Below are 19236 nucleotides of genomic sequence, written 5' to 3'. Positions count from 1 at the left end.
TTGTAGGAATGTTAGTACCACTAAATTAATTTATTAGTGGGGGTTTGGAGTTAGGTTAATTTTATCCTTCCTAACTTTGTTACTTTGTAACGCTATAAAAGTCAACCAAGTTGATTTGTTTATAACACAATTGATTTCAGAGTTTTAGTTTGTGTGTATACAACATTTGTATCAAAGCTACAACGCAAGGCCTAATTGTGAGAAGAAGAAACTGCAGTCTTTTTTCTTGAAGAGTCAGTTGAAAGAGATTCAAAATATGGCAGCTGAAACCAATTTTGTTCAACCAACAATTCCTAAGTTTGATGGCCTCTATGATCATTGGTCTATGCTTATGGAAACTTTATTCGTTGAAAGGAATATTGGTCCTTGGTGGAGACCGAAATCCCTACTGTAGCCAAAGGTGTATAGATTATCGAAGCACAACAAAAAACAATTGCGTACCCGAATCTGAAAGACTTGAAGGTCAAGAATTATTTTGTTCTAAGCCATTGATCGAAGTATTATGGGAATGATCCTTAATAGAGATGCTGCAAAAAAAAAAAAATTGGGACTCTATGAAGCAGAAATATTAGGGTTCCACAAGAGTCAAAAGAGCACAACTCTAAGTTCTTACGAAAAAGTTTGAAGTCTTACAGATGAAAGAGGGTGAGAGTGTTGATGCATATTTTGCTTGAAGTCTCACCGTTGTAAACAAGATGAAAATTCATGGCGAAACATGAAACAAATGGTGATTATTGAAAAAATCATGAGATCAATCACCTCAAGATTTGACTATGTGTAAGTGAGGAACAAGAACTAAAGGTGACATACGATAATAGATTCGGTGGAAGAGGAGGTGATCGAGCTCGTGAAGCTTTTCGAGGAAGAGGTAGAGGAAGAGGAAGAGGAAGAGGTAGACATCAATTCACCAAAAGTACAGTTGCGTGTTATAAGTGTCATCAGTTAGGACACTTTATATATGAGTGCTCTCAATGGGAAAAAGAAGCAAATTATGCTGAACTTGAGGATGAAGAGAAATGTTGTTGATGTCATATGTGGAGCTCAATCAATCTAGGAGGGAAGATGTTTGGTTCCTTGATTTGGGGTGTAGCAATCAGATGTGTGCAAACAAGGAATGGTTCTCAGATTTTGACGAGAAATTCCGACAATCTATGAAGCTTGGAAATAATTTCAAGATGGTGTTAGAAAAAGGTAACATTAGATTGCAAGTTGTTGACGTCAAGGTAATCACTGATGGTTTTTATATACCTAAGTTGAAAAACAATCTATTAAGTCGTGGACAATTGCAACAAAGAGCGGTATCTATTTTGATACAACATGGAGATGTAAAATCTATCATCCGAAGAAGGGGCTTATTCTGCCAACAACAATGTCTGCAAATAGAATGTTAATATTACTTGCAAGAATCATGTGGCAAACCGCCACTTGCTTCCAAACAATTATAGAAGACAATACTCATCTTTGGCACCGTAGATATGGGCATCTAGGTTTCAAAGGTTTGAGAACATTGTTATAGAAGACAACTCAATCCTTTCCACAGCGTAGGATCAAACCGATACAAGTATTTGAGTTTGATAATAATACACCATAACTCTCTCAAAGAGTAGATTTACAATTTGGGATACTTACAACTATTTCCTCACAATACAATAATAATCCCTCTCAAGAATAAGATGAAGAGAAATAAACTTGTAAGCTTGGAGAGAGCAACAAACAATGGAGACTTTGAACAAATGAGGATTGGAGAATTTATGGAAGTTCGTGTGTGTAAATTGTAGGGAAGTTGATGAGTTTATATAGAGAAGAAAAGTGGAAAAATGTAGGAATTAATATTGGTCATTGGATTGTGTTAGGAATAATGGAAGGCGATCATTAAAAGTAAATAAATAAGAAAATTTTCTAAATTCATTTATTTAAAATTTTTAATATAATAATAATAAAAAGATATGTGAGTAATGGTCAAATGAAAATTCAAAATTTATTATAAATATAATAATATAATAATAATAAAAACTATATGAGTATCTACCAAAATTTTAAAATATAATAATATAATAATATGATATAATAATAATAAAAATTGATTGAGTAACAATTAGATTCAAATTTATATTTTGTAAAAATAATTTTATTTAGAAAAATAATAATAAGAAAAACTCCACCATTTGTTACTCTTCCAACATCATAAATGTCATACTTTGATATATTTTAATTTGTCCATCATTTTGATTTTGCTGCCACATCATCACGTCGGGTATGTTGTCTCGACTCTAATTTCTTCGTTTTAGCTCTTATTTGAGTAATTGAAAAGTCGTTGTAATCGTTATTCCCAACCTTATATGGTGGACAATTCAAAATACTTCAAGTAGTTAATAATTAAAAGTAGGTTTGTTATCATCAAAACATCAATCAATTAATTGATTGAAATGAATTAAAGTGAGATCAAGGATTAAAAAGCCAACAATTGCAACATAAACAAATGGTGAGAGAGTTACCCCAATTGAAAATGTCGTCTAAAATATGCATTGATTGCATGGTGGGAACGCAACATAGGGATGCATTTCCAAAGAGAAGTTTATGGAGAACAACACAAAGGCTGCAACTGGTACATGCAGACATATGTAGACCCATCAAACCTATTTCCAACAGTAATAAGAGGTATTTTATAAGTTTTTTTGATGATTACAGCCGCAATGTGTGAATATATTTTCTTGCTGAAAAATCTAAAGTCTTTACTATCTTCACGAATTTTAAAAATTTTGTTGAGAAAGAGACTGGAGATTTTATTCGTTGTCTACGCACAGATAAGGGTGGAGAGTACACCTCTCACGAGTTCAATAGTTTTTGCAAAACTAATGGTATCAATAGACAACTTACTACAACTACACTCACCAATAAAATGGTGTAGCGAGTGTAGCTGAATGCAAGAACAAAACAATCATGAACATGATTAGAAGTATATTATCAGAGAAGAAAGTTCCAAAAAATTTCTGGCCAGAAGCAGTAAACTAGACATTGCACGTGCTCAACAAAAGTCTACAGTGGTAGTGAAAGATATGACTTCAGAGGAGGCTTGGAGTGGCGTAAAACCTAATACTGATTTTGGGTTCATTGACCATGTTCATGTATCAGACAGTAAGAGAAAGAAGTTAGATGATAAAAAATTTCAATGTGTGCTACTAGGGATGAGTGAAGAGTCTAAAATATATAGAATCTATAATCTAGTTTCCAAGAAGATAATTGCAAGCAGAGATGTGATTTTTGAAGAAAACAAATGTTGGAATTTGGGGAAAAGTAACGAAGAAGTTAGACTCGATACCCTCGAATGGAAAGATAGTAATATAGAAGGAAGCGAACATGACCAACGCGAGGAAGAATTTGAAGAGGAGGTTATAGCAGAAGAAGAAGGGGAAGTTAGTATATCTTCCAATGAGCCATCTGAATCAAATTTTTCAACATCTGAAGAAAGCACACCTGAAGTGAGGAATAGAAGAGCACCATTATGAATGGAGATTATGTGAGCAAGGGAGAATTTTATGAAGAAACTGAGCCCAACAATTTAGTTCTATTAACCTCAACTACAGATTCGACTACCTTTAAAGAAGCTATTCGAAGTTCAAAATGGAGAGCTGTAATGGACTTGGAGATAGAAGCCATCAAACGAAATGAGACTTAGGAGTTAATAAATTTTCCTAGAGGAATGAAGATGTTTGGATAAAGTGGGTTTTCAAAATCAAACTCAACGAAAATGGCGAAGTTGACAAGTATAAGTCTATGTTGGTAGCAAAAGGTTATGCACAACAACGTGATAAAGACTATATCAAGGCATTTGCACCCGTGGGTAGGTGGGATACTATTCGAATGATAATTGCTTTAGCAGCTCGGAATAGTTGGAACGTGTATCAGCTTGACGTGAAAAGTGCTTTCTTATATGGAGAGTTAAAAGAAGCCGTCTTTGTCGAGCAACCACAAGGTTATGAGAAAAAATGTCAAGAATACAAGGTATACAAATGGAAGAAGACATTATATGGCTTAAACAAGCCTTATGTGCATGATTTAGTCGACTTGAAGCAAATTTCGTCATAGAAGGATTTGAGAGGTGCAACTGTGACCATACTTTAATCATACAAACAAGAGATAGAGGTAAAATTTTGATTGTTAGTCTATATGTTGACGTTCTAATTTTTATTGGTAATGATGAGAGCATATTTGTTAAGTTCAAGAATTCTTTGAAACTTCAATTTGAAATGACTGATTTAAGAAAAAAATTAAATATTTTCTCGGTGTAGAGATTTTACAAAATCCTGAAGACATTTATATTAGTTAGAGAAAATATGCAAAAGAAGTTTTGGACAAGTTTATGATGAAAAAAGTAATAGTATGAAAAACGATGTTGTTCCTCGGGTTAGGCTAACAAAGGATGAATTTAATGTATCTTATTGCAACAAGGTTGGATTTAATGTATGTATTGTCTCTCATTAGTAGATTTATGGAAAATTCAACAAAGTTGCATTTGCAAGCGGCAAAAAGGGTGTTGAGATACTTAAAAGGTACTATAGATTTGGGAGTTCTTTATCAGAAAACGGGTAATGGAGAGTTGATAGCATATACTGACCGTGATTTTGCAGGAGATATATATGACAGGAAAAGCACTTCTGGTTATGTGTTCTTACTTAGTGATGGAACTATGTCTTGGTCCTCCAAAAAACAACTTGTAGTTACTTTGTCTACTACTGAAGCAGAAATTGTGGCAGCTGCCTGTGCTTGTCAAGGGGTGTGGATGAGGAGAGTTTATGAAAAACAATCATGCATGATTTGACCAGAGATAGAGTTATTGAGCTGAAGCATTGTGTTACACAAGAACAAGTTAGTTGTATATATTATGACAAAACTAATGAAGTTGGACGCGTTCATAAAACTACATGAGTCAATGAGTATGTCTGTAGTAAAGTTATGAGTTTGTTAGAATCTTAAGACCACATTCAAGTATTCCAAGAATTGAACTCAAGACCTCAGAGTCATACCAATATGACACATTTTTTTTTTAATATATCAATATTTCATTCATTTATTCGATTTGGATAATAATGAAATTCATGTGCAAGTAGTATTATCAATTTTAAACCGATGCAAAGTTTGATTATTTCAAAATTATTTATACGAATAGATGTAATAAAAATAGAGAACAGGAAAAATAGTTGAAGTTATTACATAATGTAAGTTTTAGTTTGATAGTTTCAGTTTAGTCACACATCTTGAACATAAAAGTAAAACTTGGTGCTTATGGTCCACGTTGGATTACTTTTATGTTGTATGAATGACAAGTGTCTTGTAGCCCTTGTTAATATGTGTTGTTCTATGTGACACTTTATATTATGATATGAATGATACTATGCTGTGAATCTACGTTGTGATATGGATGATATATAATGCATGAACCTCCATATATTACACCATGCATATTATGTTAACATGTTCACGCTGTGCCTATGAGACATTGACAAGCCATGTAGATTAACCATAAAAGATATGTTCAGTATACGTATGTATGTCTCATAGGAACATTATGTCGTAAAAAGAATGGATGTATGATTTGCATCATAACTATATATCATGATTCGAAACTGTGAGACCTCATGCATTTTGCATGACACGTGTATTGAGATACTTCCTTGTTATGATTAGTACACATGTGTACACTTCCTTATTATGTACACGATGATATTATGCACGCTCATTTTCCCTTTGTGGCTTCTGACAATGTTGGCGTACACTAACCTGCAGTTAGACACAGGGGTATGTATATGGGCTCACTTAGTGGGTCCATGTATGTATGTATGGTTGTATATAGAGAAGTATTACACATCAAACTTTACTCGAACTTGAAGTAGAGAATAAGGTCATAATGTCTTATGAAAAGATAGGCACCATGATTGTATGTGATTGCATTTTTTGACCTAAACACCCGGTGGAAGAAATGAAAATCATGATGAGTTGTGAGAATTTTCGGGAATCCAATTGTTCATGCCAGATTGAAGAAAAATACTTCACTCATTTAATTTAGAAACATGAAATGTTATTCCTCCATGCTTAATTTGAGATACCTTTCACTTATATTTTAGGCACTCTCCAAGCAAATGTTTCATAAAATTATGGCAGTAAAAGAACGTTTATGATTGATTTTGACATTGTTATATAAATGCTAATTGTTTCTTTTACCCTAGAGAACTTGAAATTGGTCACCTAGATTTAGAATTTGAATCTAACACTGGTGGCTTTGATATTGGTCATCAAAATCAAACATCCTAAGTATTTAGGAGTAATTTAATAAAAAATTTAAATTGTGAGAATTTGATCTATGTAGTTTAATGGTGAGAATTCTATATTGTGGTCGGGAAGACTTGACCAATGTGTGGCTGTAGATTAGTGATGAGAATTCCATGTTTTACCCAAATACTCTCATTTGAGCTTCAGTGTACATGTTTTTATTTTCCATAATTATTTTAACTCAAATTTGTTTTGAGGACTATTGAACAACGAAAACGATTTAGTATCGGCAAACCATATGCATCTTTCATCACCACATCCACCCGAAAGACATGTTCCCTTTTCTGGCCAAAAATACCTTGAAAGAAGCATGCCCTAATTTGCTCTAAAAGTTGCACAAAAACAATGTTGTTCGAGAAGAATTCTCCTTAAAGTCCCAATTGAATTGGGTTCCTAGTTTGATGATATACAACCCTAAATTCATAGCCAATCCAGAATTTTAGGTTAAATACCCACACATTAAAATAAATATATACATATAGATTTTAAGAAATATATGAAAATAAATGTCAAAATTAGATAGTTTAATTTTTTATTTTCTAAATTTCAAAACTTAAAATATAAATATCAATGAGACTCAAGAGGTGGAATGTTATAAATATTATGTTTTCTACTACTAACCTCACTATTGGGGTTAAATGCAACAATCACATGCAATGAAATGATGGGACCTATCTTTCGTTTCGTTTCGTTTTTCCTATGGTGCTGTCCTAACGGGTAATCGTGGATGTGTACCATATACTCTACACACAGCCAATACGTGCGAGTATGGGCTCACAAGCTAGTTCGCACACTGCTGGGCCACTTTTCTTATTCGGTGGACATACTCTGAGAGCCCCTTATGCCAGGACCCGTTAAAACTAGTAACCGTCACGACAGCGCTATGGAAAGCATAACGATCGTTGTCCTACCATTGGATGTACGCGTCCGTACCCTCATGATGGGATAGGGGTATCGCCCCAGATGCATGAACACACACATAATGCATGAGGTCCCGCTACTTCTACATTTATCATTAATGAACCTAACCCCCCTGTCATGTTCCATGCTTCATGTCATTCTCATTTTCATTTTACGTTTCATACATATTCTTATTGGGATTATGATTCCAAGCAGTTTACCGTATTCCATGTCATACAATTCATGTTGTATACACACAATTTAAGAGGCCTAACATAACGTTCTATGCTTTTAACATAACATTTCATCATATACACATCATACCATGATATATTGCATCACAATGTATCATATCATAAACGAGTCATAACGTAAACACTTCATAATCATATCGTTCTCTAACTTATCATAGCCTTAACGTTCTTATACCTATCACAGATATATCATTACGTGAACGTACCTTAGTTATCTCATCACAAGGACTGAACCTAACGCTATCGTTCTATCAATCTATCACAAACCTATCCCTTTCTACCCGTAGCCTAACCGTATTCTTCCATCAATCTCTCTTATCCATATTACTCTGGTATGTAACCTAACCTTAACGTTTCATGAAAGTATTTTACTCCTATCGTTACATTTTGTTTTGTGCATCCTTCTCGTATCCTATCTCAAACATATCATTGAACTCATCGTACCGTAATTATTATCAAACAATTCACATATTATATTATATACATAACAAATAAGAAGCATATCGATCCACAGACAATTCACACATATCAATATATATGACACGTGCAAAACCATGGGGCACATGTCAACAGCAAATATAACCATGTCGATAGTAAGGTCACTTACTTGGCTCGCTTAAGTCGTTGTCACAAATATATCTTTAATGAAAGTTCGATTCCGTTCTTTGAAATCCGAGTCAACCTATATGAACTCATGACATCAGTTTCAAGTTTTAACCCTAATCAATTATTTCCCTAATTTACATTGGCCATCTTAAAATTCTGATATTTTTTGTTATACAAAATTTAAAGGAGCTCACTGCGGTCTGATATTTCCTGTTTTAGTGTTAAATATTGTTCAACAAATCTTTCCTCAATCTCCCTCCCTCTCTCTCTCATTATTTTCATTTTGTAAATAGGTTTTTCAATTGTGTAAATAGATATTACTGGCAAATTTTAAGTCCATTGTTTGGCTACTATCTTTTAGTTTATAGATCTGCCAACTAAAATTTTATTAAATCTAATCTTATAACCTTATTTCGTATAACTTAAAATGCTAACAAAAATCTAATCAATTCTATATGGGATCAGATTATTACGGTTAAATATATGAAAGAAGATTTGATCCTAAATTAATTTCTTATAACCATGACTATAAAAGAAAAGAAAATCTGAGATAGGATTTTACCGTAATAAATGACAAAAATCTCTAATTCTCCAATCTTGCTTATTGCTTATGTTGAAAGCCATTTTACTTCTTCTCAAATATAACCATTGTTGTTTTTCTGTTTCATTCATTGTTTGCGGTTGGGTTAAGGATGGGTGAGGAGAGATAATTGTGGGAAGGGATGAGAGGTTAGTGGAGAGAGGTGGGGAATTTTTTTTAAATATTTTAATTTTAATTAATTAATTAATTTATTGTTATTATTATTTTAACTTTTTTTTATTTGTTTATTTGTTTATTTATTTTTGGGCTATTACACTCAACCTTACCAACAAGTTCTTTTTTGGCATTTTTTTTAGGACGGCACAATATCTCACATTTATATTAAAACAAATAATATAAAACAAATATTAGGAGAGAGAAAATCAAAAAAGAATATGTCTTAGATATTTATATTGATGACTTCGAGTATGAATACAAAAAATTCACAAAATACATCTTTAAAATGGTAGATATGGTTCTATTTACTTTATGTATTTTTATTATGTATAACAATCTACCGTATATAATGATTTACATTCATTACTCTACATTAGATGTTTATTATATATGACCATTCAGAATAACTGTCATTTACCTATAGTCTTACTATGTGTAGCCAGTCATTGAGTAAGTTATAAATAAGCAACCGACTAAAACTTTCATATAAGTCTTTTAATAAAAAGGAAGTTTTCATTTAAGTTCTCCCACGATGAATTTAAAAAGTAATTTTCATTGAATTCAAACGTGCTTGTAAGGAAATAAATTTAAACAAAGAAAGTAGTGACAACATTAAAAATAACAATACGTGACAACCCTACTTTTCCATTAAAAAGTAAGGTTACTACATGTATGTCTTAACTATTAAGTTGGTCCGTCCATCTACAAATATTGAGGCGCATAGGTTCTTGGGTCTAATAGGGTATTATCTACGTTTCGTGTGAGATTTTGCCAGTATATTTTCACCACTCATGCACTAGACTAGGAAGAGTGTTCCATATGTGTGGGCGGAGACATTTGAAGCAAGCTTCCAAGGCTTGAAGCACAGGTTAGTGTCGATGCCAGTATTTACAGTTCTAAAGATTTTGGAGGTTATATTGTTTATAGTGATGCCTCCAAGAAAGGGTTCAAGTGTGTGTGGATACAACATTGGAAGGTCATAGCCTATACATCTCGTTAGTTAAAGGACATGCATCTCGTCAGTTATATTGGAATTGATCATAATGTTTAGCTAAGTTAAGTTATTAGTAGGTCCTAAGCATGTTATATTAATTGCTATAGGTAAGAGTTAGACGTTGGATTGTTGTTTCGAGGTGTCTATCAAATTGTTAATGACTTTGGCCAAGATCGACCAAGTGACCTTATTGTTTGAGTTAGGTTATTGTTTGATCTATGATGGTTCATGTCATTTGGCTTATACCATAAATATGTTTGATCTATGATGGTTATTGTTTGACCAAGTGACCTTATTGTTTGAGTTAGGTTATTGTTATTATTAGTAGGTTGATAAATATGTGTTATGTTTATGTTATGAGATGTTTATGTATCTTTGTATTGATATGAGACGTACGTCACGTATGCATGTAAACCCATTACACTACTTTTATGAATGAATTGAAACGTCATGAATGAAATGTATATCTTATGATATAAAGTTTGCGAATATTGTGAGATGTCATGCATGCATGTTACATAAATGAACTCGGTTATGAAAGGAAAAAAAAATGAAAGATATTAAATGTTATGTTATGAAATGTAAATTATGGAACCTTATGCATGTTTGTATATCATATGCATTGGGATACTTTTTCATTATGTTATATTAGTACGGGCGTGTACGTTCGATATTTATGTTCGTCGTGATATCATGCTAGCATTTTTTTTTTTTTTTGTGAAATGTGGTTGTTGAACACAACTCTCTTGAAAACATTATGACACTCTTTATTAAGACCAATCAAAAAGAGAATACTAAACACTCTGTAGAATACTATAGTTTTTGGATTTTTTAGATGAAGACCTTAGGTAGAGTAGAGGGGTATTTATACTACAGTTGCGCAATCTAGACTTAACAAATCTAAATCTAGTTTCTCTCTTAAAATATCTAGTCTCTCTCCTAAAATAATATTTGGTCTCTCTCCTAAAATATCTCGTCTCTCTCTTAAAATATCTGGTTTCTCTCCTAATCTATATAGGTCTCTCTCCCGTAAGTCTTTCTCTCCTAAAATATATAGGTCTCTCTCCCTAACTCTCTCTCCTAAAATATCTAGGTCTCCCTCTAACTCTCTCTCTCCTAAAACATAGGTCTCTTTTCCCTAAAATATCTAGAGATCTAAGTCTCTCTCCCCCTACAATATCCAAAGTATCTAATCTCTCCCCCTTAAAATATCTAAGTATCTAGTCTCTCTCCCCTAAAATATTCAGGTATCTAGTCTCTCTGCACTAAAACATTTAGGTATCTAGGTCTCTCTTCTAGGTCTCTCTTCTAAAATATCTAGGTATCTAGTCTCTCTCCCCTAAAATATTCAGGTATCTAGTCTCTCTCCACTAAAACATCTAGGTATCTAGGTCTCTCTTCTAGGTCTCTCTTCTAAAATATATAGGTCTCTCTCCCCTAAGTCTCTCTCTTAAAATATTTAGGTCTCCCTCCTAAATAATCTAGGTCTCTCTCCCCTAACTAACTCTTCCTCTCCTAAAATATAGGTCTCCCTCCCCTAAAATATCTACGTATGTAAGTCTCTCCCCCCTAAAATATCCGGGTATCTAGGTCTCTCTCCGAAAATATCTAGATATCTAGGTGTTTCTCCTAAAATATCTAGGTATCTAGGTCTCTCTCCTAAAATATATAGTATCTAGGTCTCTCTCCTAAATATGTCTCTCCTAGAATATGTAAGTCTCCCTCCTAAAATCCTAAAATATGGAGGTCTCTCTCCTATCTCTCCTAAAATATCTGTTATCTCTATCCTACAATATCTACTATCTCTCCTAAAATATCTACTATTTCTCCTAAAATAGGCAGGTTTCTCTTCTAAAATATCTAGGTCTCCCTTCTAAAATAGATGTATGTCTCTCTCTTAAAATATATGTATGTGTCTCTCCTAAAATATATGTAGGTCTCTCCTCTAAAATATATGTCTCTCTCCTAAAATATATGTAAGTTTCTCTCCTCAAATATAAAAATATCTATGTCTCTTCTAAAATATATGTATGTCTCTCTCCTAAAATATATGTAGGCCTCTCTCCCCTAACTAACTCTCCCTCTTCTAAAATATAGGTCTCCCTCCCCTAAAATATCTACAAGTCTCTCCCCCATAAAATATCGAGGTATCCAGGTCTCTCTCCAAAATTATCTAGGTATCTAAGTGTTTCTCCTAAAATATCTAAAATATCTAGGTATCTAGGTCTCTCTTCTAAAATATATAGGTCTCTCTCCCCTAAGTCTCTCTCTTAAAATATCTAGGTCTCTCCCCTAAATAATCTAGGTCTCTCTCCCCTAACTAACTCTCCCTCTCCTAAAATATAGGTCTTTCTCCCCTAAAATATGTACGTATCTAAGTCTCTCTCCCCTAAAATATACAGGTATCTACGTCTCTCTCCGAAAATATCTAGGTATCTAGGTGTTTCTCCAAAAATATCTAAAATATCTAGGTCTCTCTCCTAAAATATATAGGTATCTAGGTCTCTCCGAAAATATCTAGTATCTAGGTGTTTCTCCAAAAATATCTAAAATATTTAGGTCTCCCTTCTAAAATAGATGTATGTCTCTCTCCTAAAATATATATCCCTTCTAAAATAGATGTATGTCTCTCTCCTAAAATATATTGTCTCTTCCTTCTAAAATAGATGTATGTCTCTCTCCTAAAATATATGTCTCTCTCCTAAAAAATATATGTATGTATCTCTCCTAAAATATATGTAGGTCTCTCTTCTAAAATATATGTCTCTCTCCTAAAATATATGTAAGTCTCTCTCAAATATAAAAATATCTATGTCTCTCTTCTAAAATATATGTAGGTCTCTCTTCTAAAATATGTAGGTCTCTCTTCTAAAATATCTAGGTCTCTTTTGTAAAATATATGTAGGTCTCTCTCCTAAAATATATGTAGGTCTCTCCCTTAAAATATCTAGGTCTCTCTTCTAAAATATCGAGGTCTCTCTTCTAAAATATCTAGGTCTCTCTTCTAAAATATCGAGGTCTCTCTTCTAAAATATCTAGGTCTCTCTCCGAAAATATCTAGGTTTCTAGGTGTTTAGCTCTCCCCTAAGTCTCTCTCTTAAAATATGGAGGTCTCTTCCTAAATAATCTAGGTCTCTCTCCCCTAACTAACTCTCCCTCTCCTAAAATATAGGTCTCTCCCCGTTTCTAAGTCTCTCTCCCGTAAAATATCCAGTATCTAGGTCTCTCTCCGAAAATATCTAGGTATCTAGATGTTTCTCCAAAAATATCTAAAATATCTAGGTCTCTCTCCTAAAATATATAGGTATCTAGGTCTCTCTCCTAAATATGTATCTCGTAAAATATGTAAGTCTCTCTCCTTAAATTCTAAAATATGGAGGTCTCTCCTATCTTTCCTAAAATATATGGCTATCTCTCTTCTAGAATATCTATTATCTCTCCTCAAATATCCACTATTTCTACTAAAATAGGTAGGTTTCCCTCCTAAAATATCTAGGTCTCCCTTCTAAAATAGATGTATGTCTCTCTCCTAAAATATATCTCCCTTCTAAAATAGATGTATGTCTCTCTCCTAAAATATATGGTCTCTCCCTTCTAAAATAGATGTATGTCTCTCTCCTAAAATATATTGTCTCTTCTAAAATATGTCTCTCTCCTAAAATATATGTAGTCTCTCTCCTAAAATATAAAAATATCAAAAATATCTAGGTCTCTCTTCTCAAGAAAATTTTGAACAGCCGCATCATCGGTTTAAAGTTCGTACTGTTGTGACCCCGTATCATGAAAAGATATTATGAAGAATTAAAAAAACTCGAACCTACGACCTCCACGTTTTTAAAACAATAATCTTACAACCGAGCTAATTGGGCATAGGTTTTATGCACCTTATAGGTCGTTAGCTCTTAATACTGCCAATCGAGTTTTGTTTACATAACTTTATGCATAATAAACTTAAAAAAATCATTATCTTCTAAAGTTCGTAGCGTTTTAACTCGTATCTTCAAAAGATATAATTAAAAATGAATGAAATTGGTCCATTCAAGTGTCAAACTTGCAACCTCCACATTATTTGCACAACGCTCTAACCAACCAAGCTAATAGGCCATTGACTTTCTTGCCTAACAATGCGCCTGACGCGTTATTCCACCCAATCGTCAATACGTGTCCCTAGGGCTGTCTGACACGCTTTCCCTCCCGCAAGTTGACACGTGGCTTGCCTGTTGTCTCACGCGCTTTCCTTCCCCACAAGTTGACACGTGGCTTGAGGAAAAATTTTCTCTCATGAGAGTCGAAATAATGAATCTGGCCTTCAAAGTGAGTTCATTTACCTCCTTGTTCGTGAAAAGACTCTAAGAAATCCTCAAATTTCATCTTTCATAAAAGAACATATCGAACAGCCAAAACTAGTTCATTTACCAACAAGAACATATCGAACGGCCAAAACTAGTTCATTTACCAACAAGAACATATCGAACGGCCAAAACTAGTCCATTTACCAACTTCTTGTTCCTCCTTGTTCGTGAAAAGACTCTAAGAAATCCTCAAATTTCATCTTTCATAAAAGAACATATCGAACGGCCAAAACTAGTTCATTTACCAACTTCTTGTTCCTGAAATGACTCTCATAAATCCTCTAAACAAAAACTGTGAACGACCGTATCATCGGTTTAAAGTTCGTAGTGTTGTAACCCCGTATCATGTAAATATATTATTAAGAATTAATAAAACTAGGCCTATGTAATTGTTGAACCTACGCCCTCCACATTTTTAACACGATAATCTTACAACTGAGCTAATTGGGCAAAGAATTTATGCACATTATAGATCGTTAGCTCCTAATCAAGCTAATCGAGTTTCGTTTACGTAACTTTATGCATAATAAACTTAAAAAAGTCATTATCTTCTAAAAATCGTAGTGTTTTAACTCGTATAATGAAAAGATATAATTAAAAATGAGGGAAATTGGCCCATGCAGGTCTCGAACCTGCGACCTTCGCGTTATTAGCACGACGCTCTAACCAACTGAGCTAATAGGCCATAGATTTTCTCGCCTGACAATGCACTTGACGTGTTATTCTACCCTATCGTTAAGACGTGTCCCTCAGGCTGTCTGACACGCTTTCCCTCCGGCAAGTTGACACTTGGCTTGCCGGCTTTCTCACGCGCTTTCCTTCCCACAAGTTGACACGTGGCTTGCCGAAAAATTTTCTCTCATGAGAGTCGCAATACTGAATCTGGCCTTCAAAGTGAGTTCATTTACCTCCTTGTTCGTGAAAAGACTCTGAGAAATACTCGAATTTCATCTTTCGTAAAAGAACATATCGAACGGCCAAAATAAGTTCATTTACCTCCTTCTTGTTCCTGAAATGACTCTCAGAAATCCTCGAATTTCATCCTTCATGTAAGAACATATCGAACGACTCAGATCTAAAGAAAATTTTGAACGGCCGTATCATCGGTTTAAAGTTCGTACTGTTGTAACCCTGTATCATGAAAAGATATTATGAAGAATTAAAAAAACTTGTTCTATGGAATTGTCGAACCTACGACGTCCACGTTTTTAAAACAATAATCTTACAACTGAGCTAATTGGGCATAGGTTTTATGCACCTTATAGGTCGTTAGCTCTTAATACTGCCAATCGAGTTTTGTTTACATAACTTTATGCATAATAAACTTAAAAAAGTCATTATCTTCTAAAAATCGTAGTGTTTTAACTCGTATAATGAAAAGATATAATTAAAAATGAGGGAAATTGGCCCATGCAGGTCTCGAACCTGCGACCTTCGCATTATTAGCACGACGCTCTAACCAACTAAGCTAATAGGCCATAGATTTTCTTGCCTGACAATGCACTTGACGTGTTATTCTACCCTATCGTTAAGACGTGTCCCTCAGGCTGTCTGACACGCTTTCCCTCCGGCAAGTTGACACTTGGCTTGCCGGCTTTCTCACGCGCTTTCCTTCCCACAAGTTGACACGTGGCTTGCCGAAAAATTTTCTCTCATGAGAGTCGCAATACTGAATCTGGCCTTCAAAGTGAGTTCATTTACCTCCTTGTTCGTGAAAAGACTCTGAGAAATACTCGAATTTCATCTTTCGTAAAAGAACATATCGAACGGCCAAAATAAGTTCATTTACCTCCTTCTTGTTCCTGAAATGACTCTCAGAAATCCTCGAATTTCATCCTTCATGTAAGAACATATCGAACGACTCAGATCTAAAGAAAATTTTGAACGGCTGTATCATCGGTTTAAAGTTCGTACTGTTGTAACCCTGTATCATGAAAAGATATTATGAAGAATTAAAAAAACTTGTTCTATGGAATTGTCGAACCTACGACGTCCACGTTTTTAAAACAATAATCTTACAACTGAGCTAATTGGGCATAGGTTTTATGCACCTTATAGGTCGTTAGCTCTTAATACTGCCAATCGAGTTTTGTTTACATAACTTTATGCATAATAAACTTAAAAAAGTCATTATCTTCTAAAGTTCGTAGTGTTTTAACTTGTATCTTGAAAAGATATAATTAAAAATGAATGAAATTGGTCCATTCAAGTGTCAAACTTGCGACCTCCAAGTTATTTGCACAACGCTTTAACCAACTAAGCTAATAGGCCATTGACTTTCTTGCCTAACAATGCGTCTGACGCGTTATTCCACCTAATCGTCAATACGTGTCCCTCAGGCTGTCTGACACGCTTTCCCTCTCGCAAGTTGACACGTGGCTTGCCTGCTGTCTCACGCGCTTTCCTTCCCCACAAGTTGACACGTGGCTTGACGAAAAATTTCCTCTCATGAGAGTCGAAATACTGAATTTGGCCTTCAAAGTGAGTTCATTTACCTCCTTGTTCGTGAAAAGACTCTAAGAAATCCTCAAATTTCATATTTCATAAAAGAACATATCGAACAGCCAAAACTAGTTCATTTACCAACAAGAACATATCGAACGGCCAAAACTAGTCCATTTACCAACTTCTTGTTCCTCCTTGTTCGTGAAAAGACTCTAAGAAATCCTCAAATTTCATCTTTCATAAAAGAACATATCGAACGGCCAAAACTAGTTCATTTACCAACTTCTTGTTCCTGAAATGACTCTCATAAATCCTCTAAAGAAAAACTGTGAACGGCCGTATCATCGGTTTAAAGTTCGTAGTGTTGTAACCCCGCATCATTTAAATATATTATGAATAATTAATAAAACTAGGCCAATGTAATTGTCGAACCTACGACCTCCACGTTTTTAACACGATAATCTTACAACTGAGCTAATTGGGCAAAGATTTTATGCACATTATAGATCGTTAGCTTCTAATCCAGCCAATCGAGTTTCGTTTACGTAACTTTATGCATAATAAACTTAAAAAAGTCATTATCTTCTAAAAGTCGTAGTGTTTTAACTCGTATAATGAAAAGATATAATTAAAAATGAGGGAAAGTGGCCCATGCAGGTCTCGAACCTGCGACCTTCAAGTTATTAGCACGACGCTCTAACCAACTGAGCTAATAGGCCATAGATTTTCTTGCCTGACAATGCACTTGACGTGTTATTCTACCCTATCGTTAAGACGTGTCCCTCAGGTTGTCTGACACGCTTTCCCTCCGGCAAGTTGACACTTGGCTTGCCGGCTTTCTCACGCGCTTTCCTTCCCACAAGTTGACACGTGGCTTGCCGAAAAATTTTCTCTCATGAGAGTCGCAATACTGAATCTGGCCTTCAAAGTGAGTTCATTTACCTCCTTGTTCGTGAAAAGACTCTGAGAAATACTCGAATTTCATCTTTCGTAAAAGAACATATCGAACGGCCAAAATAAGTTCATTTACCTCCTTCTTGTTCCTGAAATGACTCTCAGAAATCCTCGAATTTCATCCTTCATGTAAGAACATATCTAACGACTCAGATCTAAAGAAAATTTTGAACAGCCGTATCATCGGTTTAAAGTTCGTAGTGTTGTAACCCCGTATCATGAAAAGATATTATTATGAATTAATAAAATTTGGCCTATGTAATTTGTCGAATCTACAACCTTCACGTTATTAACACAACAATCTAACCAAATGAGCTAATTGGGCATATGTTTTATGCACATTATAGATCGTTAGCTCCTAATGCAGTCAATCGAGTTTCGTTTGCATAACTTTATGCATAATAAACTTAAAAAAGTCATTATCTTTTAAAGTTCATAGTGTTTTAACTCTATCATGAAAAGATCTAATTAAAAATAAATGAAATTAGCACATGGAGGTGTCAAACCTGCAACCTTCACGCTCTAACCAACTTAGCTAATAAGCCATAGGTTTTATGCAAATTGTAGATTGATAACTCATAATTTAATCAATCGAGTTTAGGTTACATAATTTTTTGCATGATAAACTTAAAACTTTAAGTCATTATCTTTAAAGTTCGTAATGTTGTAACCCCGTATCATGAAAAGATATTATTAAGAAGAAATGAAATCGGCCCATGCAGGCGTCAAACCAACGACCTTCACATTATTAGCCCGACGTTCTAACAAACTGAGCTAATAGGCCATAGGTTTTATGAACATTGTAGATCGATAGCTCCTCATTCAGTCAATCGAGTTTCGCTTACATAATTTTATGCATAATAAACTTAAAACTATAAGTGATTATCTTTTAAATCTAGTATCATTAAATATATCATTATTGAGAAGGAATGAAATTAACCATGCAAGTGTCAAACCTGTAGTAGCTCCTAATATAGCCAATCGAGTTTAGGTTACATAATTTTATGCATAATAAAACTTAAAACTCTTTAATTTCAAGTCATCATGAAATTAGCCCATCCAACCTTCATGTTATTAACACGACGTTCTAACCAACTAATCTAATAGGCCACAAGTTTTATACTCATTGCAGAGTAGTAGCTCCTAAACCAGTCAATCGAGCTTAGGTTACATAATTTTATGCATAATAAACTTAAAATTTTAGGTAGTTATCTTTTAAAGTTTGTAGTGCTTTACCCCCGTATCATTAAAGATATCTTTGAGAATTAATTAAATTGACCCATCCAAGTGGCAAACATGCTACCTTCGCACTTAATTAGCGCGACGTTCTAATAAACTGAGCTAATGGACCAAAGGTTTTATGCAACTTGCAGATCAATAGCTCCTAATCTAGCCAATCACTTCATTTTAAAACATTATATTTAAAGTTCGTAGTGTTGTAACCCCGTATCATGAAAAGATGTTATTAAGAGAATTAATGGTATTGTCCCATGGTAAAAGGGAAGTCCATCACTTCATTTTATAAGCCCACTTGAACTGTTTAAAGTCATTCGAAAAATACATTTTTTGACGGCTCTAAGTTAATATTTTGGCTGATCCGGCTTGGGTTTGATACGTTCGGACACTTTCTTCTTTCAACTTTTCAGA

At 34.2% G+C, this 19236-nt stretch overlaps 3 non-coding genes across 3 annotated transcripts; all 3 read right to left on the bottom strand.

Moving 5' to 3' along the window:
- Positions 1–14801: 14801 nt before the first annotated feature.
- TRNAI-AAU lies at positions 14802–14875 on the bottom strand. The gene has a single exon. It is a non-coding gene; the product is annotated as a tRNA-Ile (tRNA).
- A 719-nt stretch (positions 14876–15594) lies between these two features.
- TRNAI-AAU lies at positions 15595–15668 on the bottom strand. Its single transcript has one exon. It is a non-coding gene; the product is annotated as a tRNA-Ile (tRNA).
- Positions 15669–17280: 1612 nt separating this feature from the next.
- Positions 17281–17354, bottom strand: TRNAI-AAU. Its single transcript has one exon. It is a non-coding gene; the product is annotated as a tRNA-Ile (tRNA).
- Positions 17355–19236: the final 1882 nt, after the last annotated feature.

The sequence above is a fragment of the Cucurbita maxima genome, unplaced genomic scaffold (assembly GCF_002738345.1).
Source record: "Cucurbita maxima cultivar Rimu unplaced genomic scaffold, Cmax_1.0 Cma_Scf00171, whole genome shotgun sequence".
Classification (NCBI taxonomy): Eukaryota; Viridiplantae; Streptophyta; class Magnoliopsida; order Cucurbitales; family Cucurbitaceae; genus Cucurbita; species Cucurbita maxima.
Note: the sequence above shows the minus strand (reverse complement) of the source record. Positions and strands in the feature narration are given on the sequence as shown.